We start from the raw sequence: 27,849 nt of genomic DNA on the forward strand, positions 1-27,849 counted from the left end.
CCCTTTCTTATAATTCCAGTAAAGACTGAATTCCTGAAAATTAAAAAAAGATTAATTTGTATAAACTTGGAAAAAAAAGGATTGTATTCCTGGAATTTTACACTATTAACGAAACAGTATTAAAATATCTTCCTCCCTAAAGTCATTTTGTGCCCTGCCCCTCCCTTCCTTCCGTATTGGGTGGGGGTTGGCACCTCAGAGTCTCCTGAGTTAGCCCTGATCCTCTGAAAACCAGGTGCCAACATGGGTTTAATGTCTGAGGAGAGAAAATGAGGAGGGAATCAGAAAAGCGGGGAGAGCTGTCAGTCTGTGAAGCAAGTGTAACTGGAGGGAAGGAGAGGGAGAGAAGTTGGATGGAAGTTTCTAGACTAACATGAAGTCAGAGGCCAGTTTGGGAAAGCAGTATTGGAGTCCATGAGCTCACACCGGCCATGGGTGGGTGGGTGCGGTTGTCCCGGGTATCCCAGGAATTTTGTGCCTACCTGATAGAAATCTGCCCTCTACACACCCTCTCTTCCTAAAGAGCTTTTTGCAGTGGGCAGGGCCTTTCTGTTTTGTCATTACTTACTAACCAATAATAACTGCGGGTGACCCGCATGCACATCCTCTGTGCTGCTTGCAACACAGCAAATGGAGCTCCTCCAGGGTTTGGTTAGCAGGTTCTGGTAGGTGGAGAAAGCAAACAGCACAGGGGGTGGCTGTGTGGGACCAGGGCACCATAGAGCTTGGATGGGGTGACTTCACCAGTGCCTCACTTAGGGTCCTGATGCCAATCTGGGCCATGTGTTCTCAAGGAGCAGATCAGGGTCCCCTCCCAGGCAGGGAAGTAAAGCACATTTTGGGTTCCAGAGCACAAAGCACGAGAGAGTCACCCAGCATTTGAGACTGCTCTACCCCTTGGCAGTTTAGGTGAGTTGGGCTCCAATCTTGTTTCCAGCCTGGGTCAGCCCGGAGGCCTCCTGAGATTTGTGTGAAGGGCCAGCCTTACGTCCTTGGGGTCCTCCTCTCTGCTGCTACATCCAGATGTGCCAGGTTGGTTCGCCCCCTTGCCAGCTAGCACCTCCTTGGAAACAAGAAGTCTCAACACATGTGTACTTCGTCAGGCTACTAAGTTTACTGAAGCTTTAGGTTTTATGTGTAGGGATCACCACATGGACATCCTTCTACCATCTTGTTTCCCCCTCCCTCCTGGCTCCACATCTTTCCAAAAACCTAAGTTTTCTGCAGTATCTGGGTCTCCTAGCTCACACTCAGGTCCCCCAGGGAGTATGACCTCCAAGGTGGTCAGTGTGCCTCCCTCCCCTAAAGCTGCCTTCCCCAGGTCCCTGGCATTCTGGGGGAGGAAGACTCTCCATCTTCCTACCACTTCTTGTAAATCTTTCTTTCTTACTTTTTTTTTTTCCAAACAATTCCAAACTCACAAGAGAGTTGCCAAAAGAGTATGAAGAATTCCTACATACCCAGATTTCCCAAATGTTAACATCATTCTTTTTTAAGATTTTATTTATTCATTTGACACACACACACACACACACACACACACACACACAGAACAAAAGCTGGCAGAGTGGCAGGCAGAGGGAGAGGGAGAAGCAGGCTCCCCGCTGAGCAAGGAGCTGAACATGGGGCTTGATTCCAGAGTCCTTACCTGAGCCGCAGGCAGACGCTTAACCGACTGAGCCACCCCAGGCGTGCCGAATGTTAACATCTTACAGAAGCACAGTACGATGATCAAAATGAAAAATTGACGTTGATGCTCTTTGTGATCTAATCTGCAGGTCTTACTCAAATTCTGCTCACACCCTTTTTCTGGCCCAAGGTCCAATTCAGGACAGGCTTACATATTGTATTTAGTGGCCATGTCACCTTAGTCTCTTAATCTGAGTTCTAGGTCAAGGGTCAGCAAACTTTTTCTGTAAAGAACCAGATAGTAAATATTTTAGGCTTTGCAGCCTGTACGGCCTCTCTTAAAATTATTATCATTATTTTTTGCTCTAAGTGAATAGCTGTCAAATCTAGGCCAATAAAATACATGGTCCTCCAAATACTTCCCTGCTCAAAGTGCCTGACAACCATCTGCATTTATTCAGTGTATTCTAAGCAAACTGCTCTGATGAGTGATGGATGGGAGATGTGTCTCCAGGCTGTGGCTGAGTGCTCCCCGTCCTAGGTTTGGGCCAGGAAGAGTGAGTGTTTTCTGAGTCTGACAGCCAAGGCAGTGGGGAAGATGTTAAGGGCCGGTTGTCTGTCTCCTCCATCATTTGGGTCTGAGGCTGCTAAGGCTCTACTCGGGCCTGCCCACGGAACGCCTAGGAGACAGATTTCCTTTTCCCCAAAGTGAGACCCTTGGAATCCCAGACAGGCAGAGTCAGCTGAGGATTGGGGGAGTGCCTGGGGGAGGGCCAGGGGAGGGATGAAGGGGCAGCACTGAGCCTCTTTAGCAATCAAAGCCAGCATTGTTCTCAAAGAGTTAACTGCATACCAGGCTTGCAATTAGCAAGGAATAATGGGGTGTGATGGGTGTAGAACAACGGCTGGAACTGATTTTCAGCCTTACAGTGAGAAACTGCCCTGCTGATTCCCTTCCCTTATTTCCTGGTAACTTGCAGGCGGCAGGCTCAGTAGAGCAGAAATCCTTGGGGGAGGGGGTGGGAAGGGCAGGGGAGCAATCTGTCTTTGAATAATTTAAACAATGCAGCACAGCCAAGCTAAATGGAGCTTATCAAATGTTACACCTCTTAAAGCTGCAATCAGAGGCGGCAGGATATTAACTGTAAAGCCCTCCCTCTCCGCAGAGGGAAACCGAGGAACAGACCTGCTACTAACTGGAAAGAAAGGGAGTTTGAGAGGTGGCAGGAGAGAGAATTGGATCTGTTTTTAAGGCCAGATCAATAATGTGAAGGAAGAAGTAACGACCCAAGGACAAGAGAGAGGGATAGCATTTACTGAGCACCTGCTGTGTACACAACTAGGGCACTTCTATACAGGATATTTTCTTTAACCTTTGCCCCAGTTCTAAAAGACACGTGCTAGTATTCATATGTATTTTTAAATAGAAAAGCGAATCATTTAAGACGAATTCACTTCAAATGCTAGGAAACGCTGGCCCCAACTGGCCTGAACAAACGGATTTCCTACCCTCTCCACCTCTCCCCCTACCCACCCCTTCCAACTCATCTAGCTTAGATGTCTGACAAACCAGTTTGATTGAGGGCTCAGACAATAACACCAGGAGACCATTTCTCTCCATCTCTTGGCTCTGTTTTCTGCTGTGTGAGCTTTGGGCTCTGGCTCCTTGAAGTGGTAAAATGACAGCAGCAGGTACCAATCCCTGCATCATCCAGGGTTCTTGCTCAGCGAGGAAGAAGAACCATGCCTCTAAAAGTTGAAGCAGGACCTCCATGTCCAGCCAAGTTGGAGCTACAGACACCAGATTCAGTTCTCCTTGAACAATCAAGAAACAGAACACAATATATGAAACAACGATTTTTAGACAATTAATAATAGGCAGTGCATGACAGGGATCTCTGAGAGAAGGAAACAGGAGAAAGTTTCTAGGCTGTAGCATGAAAGGAGAGATCCAGGTGGAGTCTGACAGTCTCCCTGGGAAGGCCAGAGCTCACAGACCAGAGTGGTGGAGAGAACAGAGCTGCTCAGAGAGCTGGCTTTGGAGACCTTCACAGGATCCCCTTAAGTAGTTAGAAGAGCACTGATAGATGCATTCATGCACGGAAACTACTGGGAAAACCAGGAAAAGAACTCCTTCAAGGAATAGGCATAACCATCCCCAGAGTTCACACAGATTAGTGACAGTTCATGTTCCACAAGACAGAACAGAATGCCTGGTAATACTTGGAGCACTGGGTAGAGGACTCAGGGGGTTAGGGCCTCAATGGTGGCAGTAAGTCTGATTAGCCTAAGACATAGCACTGCACTGATTGTGATGAGTAAATTGTACACACACACACACCTGTAAAGGAACAAGTTATTTCCCAGCAACTTAACTGAATCCCAGAACAAAACTTAAGAACATTGAAAGGAATACAAAAATATTCAGGACCTGAGCAGATAAAATTCAACATGTCTTTGAGGCAATTAGAATTACCAAGCATGCAGGGCACCTTGGTGGCTCAGCCTTTGAGTGTCTGCCTTTGGCTCAGGTCGTGATCCTGGGGTCCTGGGATCAAGTTCCACATTGGGCTCTCTACAGGGAGGCTGCTTCTCCCTCTGCCTATGTCTCTGCCTCTCTCTGTGTGTCTCACTCTCTGTGTCTCTCATGAATAAATAAGATCTTCAAAAAAATTATCAAGCATGCAAAGAAGCAGGAAAATAAGACCCATAATGAAGAGAAATATCAATCAATAGAAACAGACTCAGAAATGAGATAGATGATAGAAATAGTAGACAAGCACACTAAAATAGTTATTTTTAAAAATATTTTTATTTATTTATTTAACAGCACACAAGCAGGGGGAGCTGCAGGAGAGGGAGAAGCAGGCTCCCCACTTAGCAGAGAGCCAGACATGGGGTTCTATCCTAGGATCCCAGGATCATAACCTGAGCTGAAGGCAGATGCATAACAGACTGAGCCATCCAGGTGCCCCTAAAATAGTCATTATAAGTATTTTCTATCTATTTAAGATGACAGAGGAAAACATAAGTGTGGTATGGAATATATGAAACTTTTAGAGATGAGAAAGAATGTCTGAGATAAAAACCAGACAGGGTGGATTAACAGTAGACTCAATATCCAGCAGAAAAGATTAGTGAACTTGAAGAAATAACAATGAAAACTATTCAATATGAAACACAGAGAAAAGAATTGGGGATATCTGTAGGATCCCAGTGAGCCGTGGGACAACTTCAAGAGGCTTAATACATGCACAGCTTGGAGATACTGCTGGTTCAGTTGCAGGCCACTATAAAAAGCAAATATTTCAATAAAGTAAGTCAAATGAAGTTTTTTTTCCCCCATAAAATTTCTGTTTACACTATACTATGGTATATTAAGTGTACAATAACATTATGTCTAATAAAGCAATGTACAGGAGTACCTGGGTAGCTCAGTCAGTTAAGTGTTTGACTTTGGCTCAGGTCATGATCTCAGGGTCACTAGATCAAGCCCCACATTGGGCTCTGTGCTGAGCACTGCGCCTGCTTGAGATTCTCTCTCTTCTTCCTCCCTACCACCTGCCCTTGCTTGTGCTTTCTCTCTAAAAACAAAAAAATAGGGCAGCCCCGGTGGCGCAGCGGTTTAGCGCCGCCTGCAGCCTAAGGCATGATCCTGGAGACCTGGGATCTAGTCCCACGTCAGGCTTCCTGCATGGAGCCTGCTTCTCCCTCTGTCTGTCTCTGCCCCCCCCCCCAATAAAGAAATAAATCGTTAAAAAACAAACAAACAAACAAACAAACAAACAAAAAACAAATAGGGATTCCCTGGGTGGCTCAGCAGTTTGGTGCCTGCCTTTGGCTCGGGGCGCGATCCTGGAGACCCTGGATCGAGTCCCACATCGGGCTCCCGGCATGGAGCCTGCTTCTCCCTCCTCCTGTGTCTCTGCCTCTCTCTCTCTCTGCCTCGCTCTCTCTCTATGTCTATCATAAATAAATAAATAAACAAATCTTTAAAAAAATAAAAACAAACAAATAAATAAAAAATAAATAAAAGCAGTTTATTGCTAAAAAATGTTAACCACCATCTCAGCTTTCAGCAAGTCAGCAAGTCAGTCCCATCTTCAGGCTTCACTTTTAATTCTGCCTCTCTTGCTATTTTTACCACATGTGTAGTTACTTTCCCCATGAAAGTCTTGAACCTCTCAAAGTCCTCCATGATGGTTGATCAAGTTCTTCCAAGCTCTTGTTAATGTTGATATTTTGATCTCTTCCCATGAATCACAAATGTTCTGAAGGGCATCTGGAGTAGAGAATCCTTTCCAGAAGATTTTCAATTTACTTTGCCTAAATCCACCAGATGACTCACTATCTACGGCAATTAGAGTCTTGCAAACTGTGTTTCTTAAATAATAAAACTTAAATAATAAGATTTAAGGTCAGAATTACTCCTGGATCCATGCGCTACAGAATGGATGCTCTGTTAGCAGACAGATAACATTCATTTGGTTGTCTATCTCCATCATAGCTCTCGGGTGACCCAGGTATATTGTACATCTACATTGAAAATCTATTGTTTAGTGTTTCTACCTTCATTAATTCTCTGAGCTAGATCTTCTGGATAACTTGCTGCAGCTTCTACATTAGCACTTGCTGTTTCACCTTGTACTTTTATGTTATGGAGGTGGCTTCTTTCCATAAACCTCATGAGCAACTTCTGCTAGCTTCAGAGCCTTCTCTTGCAGCTTCCTCACCTTCATGGAATTGAAGAGAGTTAGGGCCTTGCTCTGGATCAGCCTTTGGCTTGAAGGAATGTTATGGCGGTTTGATCTTCTACTAGACCACTCAGACTTTCTCCATATCAGCAATAAGACTGTTTCACTTTCTTATCATTTATATGTTCACCAGGGTAACACTTTTAATTTTCTTAAAGAATATTTCCCTTGCATTCACAAGTTGACTAATTGTTTGGTGCAAGAGACCTAGCTTTTAGCCTATCTTTGCTTTCAACATGCCTTCCTCACTAAGCTTAATCATTTCTAGCTTTCGATTTAAAGTGAAAAATATGAGACTCTTCCTTTCACTTGAACACTTAGAGGCCCGTATAGAGTTGTCAATTGGTCTAATTTCAATATTGTTGTGTCTCAGCAAATAGGAAGGCCTGAGGAGAGAGAGAGAAATGGGGTGATGGCTATTTGGTAAAATAGTCAGAGTACACACATTATTTATTGATTATGTTTGACATCTTACATGGATGTGGTTCATGGTCCCCCCCAATAATGACAATAGTAACATCAAAGATCACTGATAACAGATCACTGTAACACATAGAATAATAATGAGACCTTTGAAATATTATGAGAATTATCAAAATGTGACACAGAGACACAAAATGAGCAAATATCGTTGAAAAAAATGGTACCCATACACTTGCTGGAGACAGAGTTGCTGCAAACTGTTAATTTGTAAAAAACACAATATCTGCAAAGGGAAATAAAGTGAAGCACCATAAAATGAGGAATGTCAGTATACATATAATTGGAGGGCCTCAAGAAAAGTAAGTGGACGGGGACTTGTGCATGGAAGATGCTCTACTGTTAAAGAGGTGGATGATCCTGTTGCCGTGACCTTGAACCTCTTCCACTCTATGAAGTTGAGTCTCATAATGACAGTGATAATAATGATGATGGTGATGATTTATTCACTGATCATATTTGATGTGAGAATATGTACAATATTTAGTTTTGCCCTTACAACAATCCTGTCAAATCTGTCATCATCCTCAAATTACAGATGAGGAAACAGGCATATGAAGCCTGTTTGTGCCATGAAGATATAGTTGGAACAAATATCTTGAGGAACACAGTTTGATTGTATAAACTCACATAGTTCTGTGAGAAGGCAAGACCTTGGCTTCTGGGCATTACTTGAGCTAAAGAGTAGGAATCAGGGAATATCCCTGGTTTTATCCCTCAAATGATTTGTGTATATGGCAAATCTTTTCCAATCTCCAGCTGTCTTGTTTCCTACCTATAATATGAGAATATTGGAACAGTTGTTCTGTCAGTGAGAACATTTGTATTGGTTCCCATCACATGTGTGTTTCTTTCCCCTCAGGGCTCCTATCACTTGGTAAGAAGTGCCTTTTGGGTGGTATGGAAATCCAGACACCAGCTCATTTTCCCTAGCTAAGGGCACAATAGAATAGTCCATATGTTGGATAAATTAGATTTTTTTTTCAAAAATCCATAAATGCCTAAAATGAGGCATTGGATAACAATTCTGTTGGATAACTCAAGATGGAGAAGGGACACACATGCAGGTCAGGTGACAGATGACTGAAGAATTTTTGGCAGAAGATCCAAAGGAGACATGACCTCGGACTTGGGTATTTGAAAGGCTGCTATGAAGAAGGATGGCTAGACTTTGTAGAGGACATCTTTTAGTTCTGTAAGATTGAGAATCCATCTTTTTGCATATCTTTAACTGTGACCTTGAGAACAATGGACAGCTACCTCCCTCACCACCCAATCCTTTTTGGGACAATGTAGCACAGAAAAGGTGCTTTGCTGAGAAAGAAGTTGGACTCTCTTCTTAGATTGGCCTTTCTTTGGCAGTAAGATGAAGAGAGCCTCAGGGCCTTTCTTATGTTTGGCTTTGTTCTTTCTGCATTTCTGCCCTAAGATCCTGGGAGACATTCTGCATGATTAATCTAAAGACTCCTTAGCTTAAGCTAACTTCAGCTGATTTTTGTATGTGCAACCTAGAGTCCTAAATTTCTCAGGAATCCATCTAGGATTACAGGTGGAAGTCTGGGGAAATGCATCGCACCATATACCAGAGAATAAGTGCTAAAAAGAGCATTGCAAATCTGGAAAGGACTGCTTTGGGAGAGGTAAGTCCCTCACTGTGGGATGACACAGTGTTCACAGTGATCAGGTGTTCAGAAGGGCAGCATAGACACAAAAGCTCATTTAGTAAAAATGGGTTAGATGGCATCTTATCTTATCCCCTTATTCTAATAACACAGATAATATACACATATGTTCTTTGCAAGAACAATGTATTTCAGTCCACGCGCACAAGTTCGTTTTCAAATGTTATCTTTTGGTGGGCTCTTTTGGATGCCAACTAAATACTTCTCTTAGGACTTGAGTAGTCATTAATAATTTCTGATCATGATAAAGAACATTTCTTCATGCTTTCCTGGTTATCTTTGGCCCAAGAATTGCAGAGTTTTTTTGCATGTATAAAAGTAAAGAAACCATATTTTTTGAAAGTTTGGATCTACCCTGGAAATAAATTCATTCAGGCTATTCTATTACAGTCACCTTCAGTTATGTGGCATTTGTTTGTGAGATATTTGTAGCACTGATATTCTGATAAATGACACTCCTTGAAAATTTCACTTTAATATATGTCAATAATGTTTGATGACCCTAAAACTGGCATAGAGCTCCCTGGTTCCCTAAATGAAAGGTACTACTGCATATAACTTTTTCTTGATGATAAAGAGATATTATGATATCTCTCATTTCTTGTACTTACGGTAACACAGTGATGTCATCCAAGACCATTGAGATGTGTACAGTTATTTTCCCTTAAGCTAAATTACCATATTGGTCTGCTTTCCATGGTTTAAGTTTTACTAAACTCACTCTTAAATTGTCAATCCAGATTTCACTAATATTAGTGTGTGTGGCTGTCCAAGGAACACCTTATGTTTGCTTGTGCCAGACACCATGACAAACACATATGTGTATTCATGCACACTTGCACAGACACTCACTCTCTCTAGCATGAGAGAGTTGTAGGGTTGGTTTGAGACTTATGATCCTAACTAGACAGATGTCACAAGGGCCACAAGGAGAGGAGGACCATAGCATATACAAAACAATTTCTGTGTGTTGCCTTCCCAAAGTCCTTCCTCTGGGCTCATTGTCTTTGCTTCTCCAACATCTGCTCAAGCTTCCCTTGGTTCTGGCTCTGGGATTTTCAGCACAGCCCAGACCCTGCTTAAGTTGCGCTTCTGAGGTCTATTGCTCTTTGGATCTAAATGGTCTTGGCCATTGCCAAGTATTGTTTCATTTATTCCCTGAGTCACTTCTCAGGCATTTATCTCCCTCCCAGCTAGCTCTCAGACTCCCCATTAACTGCATATAAACAGTCCTAGACATCTGAGGGTCTCTCTTTGCCATTAAAATAATTTTGACTGGATTCATTGATTTCACTCCCACTGTCTTATTTTGTTTGGGCTGCTATAACAGGAATACCATAGACTGAGTGCCTTAAACAACAAACAATTATTTCTCAGTTCTGGAGGCTGGGAAGTCCGAGAGCAAGGTACCATCATGGTCGGGTTCTGGTAAGGGCTCTCTATTCCTTGTTTCTCACATAGTTGAGGGAGACCATGAGGATCTTATCCCTTCCTCTTCTTATAAGGGCACTGATCCCACCCTCATGACCTCATGGAACCCTAACTAGCTCCCAAAGACCCTTTCTCCAAATAACTATCACATTGGAGATTAGACTTTCAACATAAGAATTTGAAGGGGACAGAAACATTTGGTCCATAACACACACCTTATACAGCTCTTTGTGTGGCAAAGTTATAAATGATTTGATCTGTTATACACCACAGACAACATTATATAAACCTATTATCAGCATGGACTCAACAGTTGTAATTACTTTCATAAGATAATTGCTATTTTTAAAAAAGATTTTATTTATTTATTTGAGACACAGAGAGAGAGGCAGAGACATAGGCAGAGGGAGAAGCAGGCTTCCTGTGGGAAGCCTGATGCAGGACTTGATCCCAGGACCTGGGATCACATCCTGAGCTGAAGGCAGACACTCAACCACTGAGCCACTCAGGTTCCCCAAGATAATTGCTATTAACTCTCTAACTTGAAGTTGAGAAAAAAGCATTTTCCTTTCCAAACTCACTGTCTTTGATGAAGCCTTTTAAAGTGAATTGCAGCTATCATAGTATCACCTCCAAGTATTTCACAATGTAGCTCTAAAAAATAAGACCATTGTCTTACATAGTCGGAATAGCATTATGATACAAAAAAGTTACTGTCTTGGTTTCCTCTAATACCCATTTTTGTATTCAAATTTCTCTAGATGTCCTAACAAGACTCTAATCTATGATCATGCAATGCACCTGATCATTTTGCCCCTTCATGCTCATTTATCTAGTGGTGTTGATGTGCACAATCTCCCACCTTCTGGATTTGTCTCCTTGCTTCCCACATGATGTCTTCTAGCTTGTTGCTCTGTCCCCTGCCTAACCTCTAAGTGGAAAGTTCTGTGGCCCAAGGGCTCCCAATGTCTCCCCCCTCCACCACTGTTGACCCTGCCGTTCTGACCTGTGGCTCAACATCTCCTTACAGGGCAGAGAACCCTTGTGAGAAGCAGTTCCAGGGAGCTGAGGGAAGTCTGTCTGTCCCTTGACTTGCCTAGTCACCTACCTCAGGGACCCTTCTTGGTTCAGAAGATCTCCTCGGAGAAAGAAAGAAAATGTTCATGGTTGAATTTGATGCTTTATACTTTGGCTTCTGTTCCAGGCTCCACTCTGTCCTCCTTGCCCCCTGGCCACCCTCACTTCCAAAGCATCCTGCAGTTTAGTTTGGTTCCATTTGACTAAATGAATGGAGCTCCCACTATGTGCCAGGCATGGTGCTAGGTGACAGGCTTTACAAAGCTGGATAAGACATCGTCCCAGGACTTTAACCTCAAAGACTAGTGGGGAAGATGTGGCTATAATCAGATAAAATCAGTACAATACCCTAAATGTTCTTTATTTTTAGTCGTGGTAAAATGTTCGTAGCATAACACTTATTATCTTACCCATTTTTAAAGTGCACAGTTAAGTAGTATTTAGAACATTCACATTGCTGTAAGTGTTTTTGTATGGCGGGCATTGGGGCCAGGAGGAGAGCACTCAAACCAGTCTGGGGTAAGGAAGCTTCCTGGAGGAGAAGTTTTCTGAGATTCATCCTGCAAAGTAGATACGCATCATCTTGGTAAAGGAGAGAGGGAAGGGCACTCCAGACACAGTAGTCCATCCCAGAATACCATAGACTGGTGGCTTATAAACCATAAATTTATTTCTCAAAGTCTGGAGGCTGGCAACTCCAAGATCAAGGTCCTGCAGATTCAGTGTCTGGTGAGGACCTACTTCCTGATTTTTAGACAACTGTCTTCTCATTGTGTCTTCACGTGAAAGAAAGGGGAAGGGATCTCTCTGGAGTCTCTTCTATAAAGGCACGAATTGCATTCATGAGGGCTTCACCTTTATGACCTAATCATCTTCCAAAGGCCCTGTTGCCTCATACTATCACATTGGAAGTTAGGATTTCAACATACACCTTTTTTGGGGGGGGTGAAGGTGGGGGAGGGGGTACAAATAGTCAGTCCATAACGCAAACTGAGGAAACAGCCCAGGTAAAGGGCATCGGGGCAGGAAACAGCTTGACAGTTTCAGGAACCACAAGCAGGTCATGATGACGAGCATGGATTATGCCGTGGAGGAATAAAAGGTAAAGGCTGGAGAAGGAGACAGGGCCGTGTCACAGAGGGGCAGGATATGCTTCACTAATGAGCTTGGACTTTATCTTGAGCATTGGGGACTCCCTGAAAAATGCAAGAAGGGTGTGATGTGGTCACATCTGTAGGTCTAGGAGCTCATGCTGATGGAGTGAGCATGGGTGGGAAGAAGTGAAACAGGGGCTGAGCATCGAGGCAGGGGTAGTGCAGAGCTGGTGAGAAATGCTGGGAAGCTTGACTGAGGTGGGGCAGTATGGGAGAGCAGGGCAGAGATGAGGAGGAGTCTGGAGGGACTATGATTAGTAAGGGGTGGGGCCAAGGGAGAAAGAAAAGAATGATTCCCTCATTTCTGGCCTGGATCATTAGGTGGATGTTAGTGCCCATTAACAGAGGGAGGGAAAGTAGTTTGATGAAGAGCTATGGGTGGTGGGAGAAGAGGAATCATGACTTTGTTCTTGGAAATGTTGAATTGAAGGTGTCTAGAATGCCTGCATTTTGTTCCACCCACCAGGAGCTGGTCAAATCCAGGTACTTGAGCATGTCTGCCTGTGGCTCTGGAAGAAATCTGGGCTGCGACATGTGGTCAGTAGGTAGATGGCAGTTGGAATCATGAGAACAAATGATATCACCCAGGTCACAGAGGGAAAAGTGTGGTGGACCAGGAGTGGCACAATGGTCAGAAAAAAGAAAAGAAAGACAAGGAGTGTGTTGGACAGAAGCCATGAGAAGAGAGTTCTAAGAACAAAAGAGAGGCTCATAGCACTAAACACAAGAGGTCCAGTAAGACAAAGTCTGAAAGATGTGCCTTAAATTTGGGAACAGGAAGGCCATTATGGGTGTTCTTGGCCAAGGCAGTTTTAGTGAAGTAGAAGGAGTGAAAGAAAATAGTAGATTAATCTTGCAAAAATGGGTCCAGGGTATTTTGACTTTAAGAGAGAAGCTGATGAGATCAAAACGAGGTTGTTCAAAATACTCTGAGTAAAAAAATTGGGGTCAAACAGGTGTAGTCAATGTCACGTCTGTTCCAACTCAAACACATGTTCATCCTGGACAAAAACCCAAGCTCCTCATCCAGGCTTTGATGGTCCCAGGAATTCCAGATAGATTTCTCTCTATTTCCCCACAAGCCTCCATTCTAGCCGATGAGCCTTGAATAGGGACAGGTTTTCCCCACCCTGCCCTTCTGCTTATGTTGTTCCTCATCCTGGGACCCCTGCCCCCGACTTTTGTTCCCTCCAGTTCCTGCCTACCCTTTAAGGCCAGGCTCTGTCTAGCTTCCTTTGGGAAAACCTCCCTGTCTCCTTCAGCAAGACCCATCTCATCCTCTCTGGCAGGGAGCAGGGGTACAGTCTGTTCCTCTCAATAATAAAAGATCAAATCTACTTTATAAATTGGTCATTCTTTTCTCCCACACATTTGAGATGTCTTCTCAACCCAACTAACTTCTTTAGGATTAGGTATTGGATCGTCTACCTTTTTTTTTTTTTTTTTTTAATGCTCCCTAAACTATTTAACTCAGAACCTAGTGCTTGGAGGGTCTTCATTAGCTATGGAGGAAAATCTTAAAATGAGACAATAAGGTTAGGCTGGCTAACATTAGGGTCTGCTCGAGGCTAAATCTCCCAGACACCAACAGCATGAGATACAGGGCACCACGAGGCTTTGCACACATCTGGGGCTTGATCCATCAGGCTTTGTTGCAAAGCTCAGAAAAGGGCATGTGCTTCATGAAAGAGCCTGGCTCTTTTCTGAGGGACGCCAGAGGTCTTTTATGGAGAAAAGCAGACACAAAGTTAGGTGCTTTGTACATCTAGTCTCATTTAACACATTACTAATTGCTCCCACTTGGATGCCTAAGGTGGTAGTGAATTCTCAGAGGTTGGTGGGTGCTTAGTTGCAGACCACAGAATCAGTATTAGCCAGTAGTTAGGGCAGGAAAAAATTTAAAGATGTGTGTGAGCTCTAAGTTCTAGGTTGTTCCTTGGGGAGCCATCCCCAGAGCCATGTGGAACTGGCCTGGTCAGGGAACTGTTGCTCAGTGGCCTCGGTTGCTCTTCATGCCCCCTGGCAGATGTCCCACCCAGCCTGCCTCCTTGCGAACAACTCAAAGTCTCATGCAGGTGCATTGCTTGGTGTCACCTAAGTTATGCACCTGTGCCCTTGCAGGAAAGGAGGTTGGGAAATTGCTCTGTTGTCTTTTGTTTTGGGTAAGTGGCTCTACAATGCGGGGAACCACAATAAATCCAGAGAGAACCACAAAAACACACACTTGGGTTTGGGAAGCCACAAGTAATAGTGTTGCTCATGTATCAGCTGCACATGTATCAGCTCATCAGACCATTTCCAAATTGGACAGTTAGGGAGACTGAGGCACAGAGAGGCTGGCTCACCTGAGTCACATAACTGGCAATGGGATGGTACGGATTCAGGGCTGTCCCATATTGTTTTACTCTTTCCCCGGGGCTTAGAGGATTAGACCCTTATGAAGTGATGGCACCTCTGGCAACAAAGGAGAAGCAGAAATTACTGTGGAGGTTGAAGAAGGTTCAGTTCAAGGTTTCAAAGGGACAGAGGGCTGGTGACCACATCCAACAAGCAGTTAGAGATTGAGAATTGGGGCCATTTTACTCTGTCCTCCCAGCCTTGGAGAGGGTTCTGGACAAAATGCTTCTATAACTCCAGCATTGCAATCAAGGCAAATGGCTTCTCTACGCCTTCCCAAGACACACGCACACACCCATGCACACACGCATGCGTGCATGTTCACACACACACAAGACACATTGCCGTGTGCACACACATGCATGCATGCTGGCATCGGCATGCACGCTGACACATAGACACACACTGTGACACACACAACACATGGCAGGTAACATGGACTGCCTCTGGCTGTAGAAGTGCTTTCAAGCGCCTTTCTTTCTTGTCCTTGCCTGGAGTTTACAGCACTTGGAAAATGTCAGGCGTGGGAGGCCTTCTAGTCTTGGGTTAGGTTAAAACTCCCTCTACATATTTGGAGGGCGTCCAGGCCCTGCGAGCGCATTCACAGAGCAGATAACAGTGACCTTGCTGGTGAGGGAGGACAGCCCAGCTGAGGCCAAGGAGCCGTGCTGGCTGAGCTGAGGTCACTTCCCCTCCCCTGCTGCACCTGGGTTGGATCTAATGTCAAAGACCTCGGTCCCAGCTTTGGGCAGGAACACAATGCTTGATTCTCTAGGAGAGGTTGAGAGCCAAGTGCTGGCCCTGCAGGTTTGGGGTGGACATGAGTCCATCTGTTTCCTAGGGGCCCACGGTCTAGTGGCCAAACATCAATCTCATTGCCTTCCTAAAGACACAAAGCATGCCTCTCCAGAATGGTGACAGATTTTCCATCCTAGCTGGGGCTGCATCCTGCTCCTTGACAGCCCTGAGGCTTCTCAGCTGGGAGAGCTCAACTCTGTACCATGAGTGGCGTGTATGTGGAGGGGGCCCCAAATTAGAAACTAACCCTTAGTGCCCTGGAGTTTGAAGGCACAGAGGTGATCTCATTGAAACAAATCTGTTCTACTGCCCCCACTTCAAGGGGCCATCCTGTCCTGACCACAGGTGACAGGGAGCTCCCTCCCTTGGGAGCAGCTATGTGGTAGGCAGAGTCCACTGATGTCCTGCCTCTCAGTCACTTCCACTCACTGGTCTTGACGGGGCCCCTGGAGCTACTCAGGTGAGGACCAACCCTTCTTCCACATGACAGCCTTTCAAATATTGGAAAACAGCTGGCATTCATACATTTGGCAAATACTTGATAGGATACCTACTAGGTACTGGGCCCAGTGCTGGGAGTTGGGAGCAGACATGGAATTGACCATGAGCAGCTGGAGAGGGCAGACAGGAAAGCCGAGCAGGCCTCACAGGGTCAGGAACCTGCAGGGTTAGGGGAGCACATGGGGGGCTGCACTGCCCAGAGGAGACGGCAGCAAGCCATGTGCTGGAGCTCATTCAGTGGGTACTTGGATGGCAGTGCCGGGGCTCTAAGCCCTCCCAACAGGGTATGCAAAGTCTGGGGGTGCAGCAGAACATCCCCAAACTTCAGGTGACTTAGAGCATGGAGCTACAGAGCAGCTGCAGGATCTGCAGGGCATCATTTGGATCTTATCCTGGGGCCATGGCAAGGTGAGTGGGTGGGAGAGCATACTGCAGAGTTCTAAGCAGGGAAAGGCAGGATCAGGTGTGGATTTTATTTTATTTTATTTTTTAAATATTTTATTTATTTATTCATGAGAGACACACAGAGAGAGAGGCAGAGGCAGAGGCAGAGAGAGAAGCAGGCTCCCCAAGGGGAGCCCAATGCAGAACTCTATCCCAGGACCCTGGGACATGCCCTGAGGCAAAGGGAGACACTCAACCACTGAGCCACCCAGGCGTCCCCAGGTGTAGATTTTAATGAGGCCACCCTGGCTGTGGATAAAGGAGCCGATTCCCAGGCCATCCACTCACTCGGGCCGAGTGTCCAGGAGGGGCTGCTGGAGAAGTCTGGGCCAGAGGTGCTGGGTGTCTGTGCTGAGCAGCAGCCACGATGTGAAGGGCAGTGGGCAGAGCTCAGAGACGTAATGAATGCATCCCCAGGGAAGCTAGTGAACTTCTTCTCTGGACATGCATCTCCAGAGTCTGCACACACTCCTCACCAGACATAGCTCTGAAGCTCCTCGCTGGCCACTCACCCTCTTGGGTTGCGCTCCCCTTTACGATATAGGGCAACTTCAAGTGTGCTGTCCAGAACGGAACACAGTATTTTAGACAACGTCTGAACGGTGTAGGGTATCTTGGCCCTTTCTCTCTTCTCTTCTTGTCTCTATCCTTTCTGCCACGGAGGCTGACATCAGTGACCTGGTAGCCACTGCCCACAGTTGGTCCATAGTCAACTCAAACCATCTTCTCACAGCCATGAACCTTCTCCAGCTGGGTATTACAAAGCTACATGCTCCCATCTGGGGTTTGGGCATTTGGTTTCTAATTAATAGAAACTCACATTTCTAATTTTTCTTTATATTTATTCCTATTTTAAAAGAAGATTTTATTTATTTGGTTGTTTATTTATTTATTCATGACAGACACACAGAGAGAGGCAGAGAGATAGACAGTGGGAGAAGTGAGAAATAGGCTCCTTGCAGGGAGCCCGATGCAGGACTTGATCCCCGGTCGGGGATCATGCCCTGAGCCGAAGGCAGCCGCTCAACCACTGAACCACCCAGGCGTCCCTATTCCTAAGGAATTCAATTCGCTTAGATTCAGTGCTCCCATCTCCACCTCCTTGCCCTTAAGAGACAGGAGCCCTTGGGTTAGGAGCCATGAGATTTGACCTCCGGATTGATACGTGACTTTCTACTACGGTTACGTCTGCTGCATAAAAGAACAAATAATGTCCTTTTTCATAAGGCTTGAAAAAAGAATTTTATGATTTTTAAAAGTTTTCTCCAGAAGTTCCTGCCTAGAATGCTTTTCTTTCCATCTTAGGGGGACAACATGTTGCTACTTGTATGAATCAGAGAAGCAGTGGGGTGGCTGACCAGCCCCACACACCTTTGTGGAAGCCCACGGCTGGACTTGGGGCTGCCCCCGGGAGGCCCACCAGGCAAACCAGGGAAAAGACACAGTATCCGAGCCAACCTGCTCTCTTGAAATAGCAGGGGACCTGGCACAGCTGCCAACTGGGCTTAGATCTCCAAAAGACCATATAAAAGTGCAGTGGGAGTGTGTGTGTGTGTGTGTGTGTGTGTGTACAGTGGGAGTCAGGTTATTAGGGGTGGAGGGAAGGGGACTGTTTGATTAATGGGTGTCCTGTGAACCTGCACATTTGCCCAAGGCTGCATTCCTAGGCTTTCAAACCCGGGGCAGTTTGATAAGCTGAGACCAAAGTCCTCTTTCCTTCCAGCAAGGAGAGCAAACAGGGCCACTCGCTAATCCCAGCCCTGGCCTCTGGGGCCGTCTCTCGGCAACGGGCCCACCAAGTGGCCTTTCACAGGCCAATCAATGGGGCAGCCTCGGTGTTACCCGGACTTGTGGGAAGCCTGAGAGCCAGCTTGCCCGAGCAGGGTGGGAGGGAGGCCATGGCTCCCCGGACCTCCAGCACGCAGTCTGGAGGCTCATGCTTGGCCAAAGAGGCCCTCCATAATCACAGCACCTGCTGAGCTGGCTTCTCTCCCTCTGTGTCCTGCCACCCCTTCCCCCTGCAATCCTTCCCACCTGGGCAGCTTATCAGTAGGGCTTTCTCCATTCCTCCAGTGCTTGCCTAGAATGTTCTTCCCAACCCCCACAGCCTTCAAGCTCGTTCCTCCTCTTCCAGGAAGATTTCCCTGATCAGTCCAGCCTATATGGGACTCTCCTTCCTCTGGATTCCTAGTGCCCTCAGAGCCCTTGCTCATGGCTTAGTACCAGACACATCTCCAGTCAGTTTGGGTACTCTGGTTTGACATTACCAGCTACTCTGTCAGCACCCTGAGGTGAGGGTAAGGCTCATACTTTGGGACTTCTTCCACCATCCTACAAGTGGAAGGCACACTGTTAGTTTTGGGAGGATCACACTGGGTAGGGAGGCTTGTGGGACTAAGGGGATGGAGCAGGGGGAGAGGGGAGTAGCTCAGAAGCTGGAGGATTTAATCCTAGGAAGATGTAGGGTTAGGGCTGGAAAGATGTTTATTTCTGGGGAGTCACAGTAGATGCCTGGGGGTGTCTATCAGCCTGTCCCCACACTCCTCCCCTCTCTCTGAGAACTGGGGTGGGCAGGCATGGTGGAGCTGCAACCCCAGGGATTCCTATACCTGACTGGGGAGGCTTAGGGTTGTGATGGACCTAAAGGCCTTCCAGATTCTCTTCTATGGCGACTGAGAGAGATGGGCCTCCATCTGGAGATATTTCCCTCTGAGGAGTTGTAAGCTAGCTAGAAGTTGGCCACAAGCAGGGAGGAGCCATGGAAGCCAGGCTTCGAGAGAGGAGGCAGCCATGTAGAGACAGGCAGGACTGGAGAGCTCAGCCCAGGCTTACAGGGGCGCTTGCTGTCTGCAGCATCTAGGTCAATGCTCACTGTACTCCTGAGAGCACGTACTGTTACTATCCTGTCATACTAATGGGAAAATCAGGCTTGGAGACATTCAGTAACTCACCCAAAGACACTCAGCCAGTGAGCGGTAGACTTGAGCCCTGTCTTGCCAGGTTACTGCATCCAAGTGGAACCTTCCTGCTGCCTTTGCTCTCAGTAGCTTTGTAGATCCAGGCATCGCACACTTCAGTTCCATGACATTCCAGAAGAACTGTGGCCAAAACTGTAATAAGGTTTTGCTCTATCATCTGTCTATCCATTATCTATCTATCATCTGTCATCTATCTCATCATCTATCAGCATTATTAAACCCTGCCATATATAAGACACTCTGAGAGGAACTGCAATGTGTTTCAGTCTTGCCAATTTAGCATAGACAATGAGGGACAGAAGATGATCAGGGATAAAACTGTGTGTCTCATAAAATTCCCTTGTAGGGATCATTACAAATGCAGATTCCCTGGTCGTCCCAGAAATTCGAATTCAGAATGGGGGAGGGGCTCAGAGAATCTGCTTTTTCAAGTTCCCCAGGGGTGTCTGATAGACATAACCCTCAGATCACATGCTGAAAAACAACTGTCTGGACAGTGTTGTTCAGAGAAGATGATTAGTGAGACCTGGGTGCTAAGGCCAAGCACTCTGACATCCCCTGAGAGGGCCTAAGTAACCCTGGGAAGATGTGGTATGGCAAGGGGAGAACAATCCAGGGGCTGGTAACCTGGGCAAAGGCCCAGCATCCCAGCATCTATCCATGATAGCAAGAGGCACGCCCATGAAGGGGCAAAGGGTGTTTTATAGGAAGCAAGATGGCAGGAAATGGCCATTGTTAGCTTTTGCTCATTAACAATAATGCCGCAATAGCAACAAGAACCGTTTCACCAACTCCTTCAGTGGAAGTGGGTAACCTCCTATATTCATTCCTAGGGGCTATGTGGACCTTCCCTGGTGAAGAGGTGTTATTTAATACCTCATCCAGCACTACAGAAACCAAGGAAACCCAAGTGCAACTAGGACTGGGGTCGAGATGAGAGCAGTTGGGAACCCTAGAAGTCTTGGGCTGAATGAAGACAGAGAGATGGTCATTGTCATCATCATTAGCGTTATCTGCTATGGGCTTTTCGGGGAATGCCCCATTCATCATGCAACTGCATTTTAGAAGGGAAGCCAAGACAGCAAGCTGTCCACTTACCTGCCCAGGTGGTAGGTAGTGGAGTGCAAGTCTGCTGTTAGGCTATGCCTGGTCTTGGCCTCTCCCGACAGATGGGGCAGTCTTGGAACACCCCAGAAGATACTAATTTGTCTTCTTTTCAGCCTTCTTCCCGGGACATTGCCCTGGTCAACTAACCCTTAAGGCCACCAGGAACCAGGTCCTGAGCTCTCTCTCTTGGACAGGACCTCAGTCTCTGTCACTCTATATCCAGCTTTTCCTGTGGAGCAGTCCCCAACCAGACAGTGTCTCAGTACCAACCCCCACCCCGCCCTAACTGGTTACCAAGTGCCAGGGCAAGCTTCACCCCCAGCACAGCACCTCCTCATCCTGCAGCCCCCAGCCTCCCTCTGCAGAAAACACCCAGTGCCCTGCCTCTGCCTCCCCAGCCTGCCCTTGGGGGCCCCACTTTCTTCCACTCCTTGCTTATTAGTGTGTGTGTGAGAAGAAAAGGAATTTCTTTTGCCATTTATCCTTGGAGCAGCCTCCAAAAGGAGTTGAAGGACACGCTGCAAAGTGTGAAAAAAACGAGGCCTGAGCTTGCCAGGAGGGCCCAAGTGGTTATTTTAATCATGTGGAACAGCCCCCTTTTCATGGAAAATTTTCTACTCTAACACCTGTGGCCATTAAAGGAACGTTCACTCTTTTCTAGCCTGGGGTCCCAGGGGTCACCCTCTAGTTGGGGCTGGCTGCCAGCTCAAGTAATTATTCCTGCTGTGCTTCCTCTTCACCTTCCTCATCCCTTCCCAGCCCAGCTGTGCCTTCCTTCAGGCCTGCAGTAGATGCAGGGGAGCAATTCTACTTGACTTCCCTCCTCCCCTGCAGTTTCTGGAAAGAATAAACTGGCAAGACCAGCACCCCCTCCTTCCCCCAGCACTAGCTGGCTCTCAGGGCTTGTTACATCAGCTCTAGCTCTCTCTCTGTCCCTCTGGTGCCCCCTCCCCATTTCCTCATTCTTCCTTATGCAGACCCACTGCCCACTTGATCCCTGGAGGTGGTTCAGGACCTTCTATTCCCTAACGTCCTCGATGACCCTCTTAACGCAAAGAAATTGGGGGAGTCCCTAAAGAAATGATACCACCCAACTCTCTTTTGATCCATCGTCCTCGTAGGTGCCTAGTTCCCTTTTTCCAATTACACATGCTGCCTTTGGTTTGCAAATTATCCATGCACTTAGAGATACTGTATCTCCCTGCTTCCCCAGCTTCCTTAGGGAGTAACAGATCCCGAGAGGGGATGAGATTTACCGAGTTGCGCAGCGTTCAGTGCAGGTGGAGAAGGACTAGAAATGGGCTGTCCTTGGAAGCCAAATTTGCCAGAGGAGTTGCCTCGACTTTCTCCATTTTGTCACTTGCTCTGCAGTCCCCTTCAGTCCTGTCTCCTCCAGTCATGCCACGGAAACAGCCCTTAAGGTGACCAATGACCTCAATGTCACTAAACTTGATGGACATTTTCTCTCTTCCTCTTAACCTCTCAGCAGCATTTGACATTGTTGATACAATCCCCTCTTTCAGTTTGAAGTATTCTCTTCCTTTGCTTCTGTGCTTCCACAGAAGCCTTGCTTCCTCTGACTACTTTGGTCACGTCTCTGTCTCGACTGCAGGAAATCCTCACTCTAGTGCTTATTAAGCTGGTATTCCTCAAGGCTCAAGTTTACGTTCTCTCCCCACTCTATACTCTCTCCCTTTCCAATTCCATCCAGACCCACTGTTTCTACCACCACCCACACATCTCCAGCCCTGACCTTTGCTTTATGCTCCATTTGATGTCATGTGGATGCCTCAATGACACCTCAAACTTAACTCGTGATCTTCCCTGCGATTCCAGTGTTGTATAACTCTGCCAGACACTATTGAGCAAAGCTGTGTCCTGATTTTCTCCCCAAATCTTCGTGCTCCTGAACTCACCGGATAGAACCAATCAAACGGTATTACAGGCCAGAAATCTCAGAGTCATGCTTGATACCTCTTTCTCTCTCTCCCTTACCATATGCAATCTATCATCTGGTCCACCACACTTGTGCAACCTACCTTCACTTCCTCCATAGTACCCTGATGGTCTAACTATTCTCCCACATTAGAACATGAGATACAGAGCAGTTAAAGTAGAAATGGAGACGAAAGACAGATGTTGACATGATGACATTTAGCACACACTCTAGAATTTGGACTGTATCTACAAGAACACAATTCTATGAAATTACATCAAGTTAAAAAGTCAACCTGTGGTAGCAAGTGCACCATGATTTCAAGCATGTAGCACAGACTGTGCTTGGTACTGAAGGTGGCATCCAGGTGTATCAGTAGTTGACCTTTTATGCTCAGAGCTTTGATTTCCTGTAAGGCCGTTAATACATGCAGTAGCAATTGAAACAGTAGAAAGTGATACTCAAATCAATAAAAAAAAGTAGGGACTTCCAAAATAACTAAAATTTTCCTTCATGTTACTCAAATGTGACACTGATTACCAGAGGGTGGAACTCGTTGTACCCAACCCAATGCCTAGCACATAATAGTTCTCTGTAAATGTTTTTGAATAAATAAATGTCTACAATCTAAAATATATGAGACTTTAAAAATAAATTAAATAAAATATATGGGACTTCATTCTTTATTCATCAGACAAGTGCTAGAAAATATCAAGCATAATTCAATGACAGTTGGAGGAAGAACTGAAGGTGACTCCATCTCTAACTTTCTTCCTGGCCCAGACTTCTCACCTCTCTGCTGATTTAGTACTTTCTAGAATAACATCTTTACTGATGATCTAGGAAGGAATGGACAGAAGCCTGGTAGCTATAGATGTGGGGTTTGTGGGAGGGAAGTTATCTGACAGTCACTTCCCTGATAACTGGGGCCTCAGTTTGAGGATTAAAAGCATTTTTCAGGGTGAGCTTACTAAAGAGCTTCAGGTCCCACACCAAGCAGGAAATATAAGTTTGTCACCATTTTGCAGAAGAATAAGGCTAGACCGGAGAAGAGATGTGGTTTATAAGGGACACCTAGAGAGTTGATGGCAAAGCCAGCAGAACCCAGGTCTCTAGATTCTTTCTCCAAGGATCCTTCCACCCCAACAAGTTGACTCATGGGATGATGGGTGACCCAGGAAGGAGCCTTTCCTGTCATTGAAGTGAGTTAATTCACAAAAACAATACTGAAACAGAAAAACAAAGCTGGAGAACTCATACTTCTTCATTTTACTCCAGACTCACAGTAATCCAAACTGTGTGGTACTGGCATAAGGATAAATGTATAGACCAATGTAATAGAATTGAGCTAAAATAATCCAGATATAAACTTATACATCTATGGCCAATTGATTTTCAACAAGTGTGCCAAAACCATTCAGTGGGGAAATAATAATATCTTCAAGAAATGGTGCTGAGAAGACTATCTAAATGTCAAAGAGTGAAGCTGGACTCTTTCCTCATACTATTTATGGTATTTAACTTAAAATGGATCAACAACCTGTATGCAAGCGCTAAAACTATAAAACTCTTGAAAGAAAAGATAGGGATGAATCATCATGAACTTGGATTTGGCAATGTTCTCTTAGATACGACATCAAAAACAAGAGGAGCAAAAGAAAAAATAGATCATTTGGACTACCTGAGTGGCTCAGTGGCTGAGCGTCTGCTTTTGGCTCAGGGTGTGATCCTGGGTCTGGGCATCAAGTCCTGCATTAGGCTCTCTGCAGAGAGCCCGCTTCTCACTCTGCCTCTTTCTCTGTGTCTCTCATGAACAAATAAATAAAATCTTTTTTAAAAAATAAGTTGGACTCACCAAAATTAAAAACTTATGCATTAAGAAAGTGAAAAGACAACTTACAGGGTGGTAGAAAATATTTGCAAATCATAAATCTGATAAATATCTAGTATCCAGAATATATAGAGAACTCATACACCTCAACAACCAAAAGACAGAAACCTCAATTTAAAAATGGGCAGAAGTCTTGAATAGACATTTCTCCAAGGAATTTATATAAATGGCCAACAAGCACATGAAAAGATGCTTTACATCATTAGTACTTAAGGGAATACAAATCAAAATTATAATGAGATACCACTTCACATCCACTAGGATGGCTATAATGAAAAAACCAAACTCCAAAAATAACAAGTGTTGGAGAAGATGTAGGGAAATTGGATCCATTGCACTTTGCTGGCAGGACTGTTAAATGGTTTGGCAGCTGTGGAAAGTAGAATGGTGGTCCTTCCAAAAATTAAATATAGAATTACCACATGATCCAGAAATTCACTTCTAGGTATATGCCCCAAATAATAGAAAACATGTATGAAAACAAATACTTTTGCATGTCCATGGCCACACTATTCACAATGGCTAGAAGGCAGGAAAAACCCAAATGGGGATCCCTGGGTGGCGCAGCGGTTTAGTGCCTGCCTTTGGCCCAGGGCGTGATCCTGGAGACCCGGGATCGAATCCCACGTCGGGCTCCCGGGGCATGGAGCCTGCTTCTCCCTCTGCCTATGTCTCTGCCTCTCTCTCTCTCTCTCTCTCTCTCTCTCTCACTGTGTGGCTATCATAAATAAATAAAATAAAAAAATAAAAAAAAACCAAATGTCCATGAACAGGCTATTGAATAAATAAAAAGTGATATATCCATACAATATGCTTGAGTCACAAGAAGGAATCAAAGAACTGATACATGCTATCATGTGAATGAACCTTGAAAACATTATCCCAGGTAAAACAAATCAGGCACAAAAGATCTCATATTGTATGACTTCATTCATAGGAAATCTCTGAATAAGTAATTCTACAGAGACAGAAAGCAGGTGTGTAGTGGCCAGGGGCTTAGGCAAGGGGGAATGAGGAGTGACTGCTTAAGGGGTATGAAGTTTTCTTTTAGGATGATGAAAATGTTCTGGAACTTGATGGTGATCATTGTGGCTGCACAACATTGTGAACGTACTAAATGTTACTGAATATACACCTTAGAATGGTTAATTTAACGCTATGTGAATTTCACCTAACAAAAGAGTTAATTCACTCAGAGAATCATTGAGAAAAAAAAAGTATTTAAACCTACTGTATGCTTCTTACAAACTTTTCACATTTAGCCAGTATGGGGAATAAAAAAACAAACAAACCCACATGCATTTTCTGGAGCATGCAGAGTTGTGAAACACATGTACTGAATAAGCTGAAATTATGAACTGATTGAACCCAAGAGGCCAATTGAGCTAGCAGGCTGAGATTTCCCTTGTAACCAGATATGTCCCTGCTGCCAAGCAGCATTGTCCTTATCCAATGCGCTACTTCCACTTTCCCTCTTTTACAAAGGGTTCTACCTTTAGATCAAATCTGGGATGGAAGGCGTGCTGGGATGAAAGGGGAGGGGTATCTTAGGAAACCGAGCTTCCATGGGCAGCAGGTTGGCTGTGATTGGAGAGATAGTTCTTGTCAGCTGACTGACAAAAATCCAGAGATGAAAGGCCAAAGCATTTGATAGAAGAGGCCCTTAGAACAAAGCCCAACCTGACCTAAAGACCGTCACTACCCAGGTCCCTTAGCAGAGCTCAGGAATCACTAGTAGAAATGCCTGTGATGATGGTAGCATAATGTGGCCATCCTGGTAGATTACAAAGGGAAGAATTGGGACCTGACATGAGCTGAGTGATTCAGGACAGGACAGTGAATAAAAGAGATGGAGGCTGGATCTGAAAGAAAATAGCATCACAGATATTTGGAAGGACCTCTGAAAAGTCATGCCCAGGCAAGTAGCCAGCTCTGGGTAAACAGGGTTGATGCCCCCTCATTCTTAACCACCAACCAATTAACCACTATGTTTATTGGCTTATTCCTCTGCAGTGACTTTCTTGGGTCACCCCTTGGATATGTCCATTCGATGGCCTCTAAGGGCACAGTCTGTGCCTTTAGGGCCCAACTGCATTCTATGATAGATATTTGTGTGCATAACTAAACCCTTACTGACTCCAAGCCCCTTTTGGCCAGGATGAGTCTGACTAATCTTTGTTTTCCCCCACAAAGCCTAATATGGTGCTTTATTCTGAGAGGGTGCTCATAGATGTTTATTGTATGGATGACCTTAGGGGACAGGTTTTGTCTGCCAGCAAGCTTTCACTGGGGAAGCACAATATGAACCTAATATGGCTCTAATGGGATATCAAACACAGAAGCCTAAGGGATGGCATAGGAGCTAGGTCTGATTCTAGTATATGTGCTGCCGAAAGGAGCACACTAGGTCTGATTCTGATTGTTTACTTTAGTCCCCAAAGTGATTGGCCCAGTTGTGGCCTTGCGACCTCAGCAGAACCAGTCAGAATCCTTTCATGAGATTTGATACATAGGCTCCAAAAAAATGTTTCTTGCTTTTGGATTATGAGCTGTGAGGACCATGAGGACACCCAGAGGTTCACATAGCATATTTATTATCATGCTGAGAGTTTTTTTATAAGAATCAAGACAACTGTATTAGGCAAGCAAAGGCTGGATATGGAGAGAGAGATAAACAGAGGTTGATGGCATTTGACATTCTGGTCTTGCCTGAAGTCATTATAGCTCAGACTCACCAATTATAGGGTGAATAGTTTCCCTCTTTTCCCAGTTAGGTTGGTTTTAATTGGGTTTTTTCTTCAAACCCAAGAGTCATGACTAATGCTTATGGCTGGATCATTAGTAAGAGTATCCTGTTCTGAACCTCACTTAGCAGTAGAAAGAATTTCAGGCAGATTCTAGAGAGAATAGTAGGAATTTGGTGTGATATAGTCCTGTGGTCTCCATACTCTCAGAGGTTAACTCAAAGCTTGGGCACTTGAGGGAAGCCAAAAAATGCTTAGGAGCTTGGAGTCATAGATAAGCAAAATGCCTGGAGGATAGTGATGAAATCAGCCTCAGCCATTGACATAGGGAGCTGAGGCAGAGATAGGGAGAATGAGACTGAATGGGCAGGGAAGATAAACTCTCAGTATACATGGGAAGCAGGCCAGTGTGGGCAGCAGAACCAGGTAAATCATGCTAAAATGAGTAAAGATTGGCAATCAGTAGAGACTAGGCCAGATACGAGGATAACATCTATCTCTCCCACCCTTCATCCACCGATTTTATATGTCAGGCACTATATCATCTGTCAAGGTTATACTAGTGACCATAATGACATTGTCCCAACCCTCATACAGTTTATGCCCTGTAGAGAAGACAGATATTTAAAAAGTAATTATGTGGGAGTCCACAGTAGTATGAAGCAGGAAGCATAGGTACCTAACCTAGTCAGGGGGTTGGGGGAAGGATTCACTGAGGAAGACTCTCTTCAATTTATTTAAATTAATGTGGATATAAAATGCTTAGATGTGGGAACCATACTTTAATCTATTTCTGGTTAAAAAAAAAAAGGATGGGTTTATAACCACAGCATAGGGCTATTATTA

At 45.1% G+C, this 27,849-nt stretch overlaps 1 long non-coding RNA gene across 15 annotated transcripts in view; it reads right to left on the reverse strand.

The window, feature by feature from the left end:
- Positions 1–5,648: 5,648 nt before the first annotated feature.
- The window catches only part of LOC144295939 (uncharacterized), a 41,531-nt gene continuing 19,330 nt past the window's right edge, over positions 5,649–27,849 (reverse strand). For 5 of the 15 annotated variants that reach the window (XR_013363082.1, XR_013363095.1, XR_013363084.1 and 2 more), the window contains 2 exons: positions 19,299–19,445; positions 5,649–6,769 (listed from right to left, as the gene is read on the reverse strand). This is a non-coding gene — a long non-coding RNA (uncharacterized LOC144295939). Of the gene's footprint in view, positions 6,770–11,463; positions 11,614–14,552; positions 14,662–19,298; positions 19,458–21,688; positions 21,848–27,849 lie in introns of all 15 variants that reach the window. The other 10 variants (XR_013363085.1, XR_013363092.1, XR_013363087.1 and 7 more) reach the window with 5 other exon arrangements.

This window comes from Canis aureus, chromosome 24 (assembly GCF_053574225.1).
Source record: "Canis aureus isolate CA01 chromosome 24, VMU_Caureus_v.1.0, whole genome shotgun sequence".
Taxonomy (NCBI): domain Eukaryota; kingdom Metazoa; phylum Chordata; class Mammalia; order Carnivora; family Canidae; genus Canis; species Canis aureus.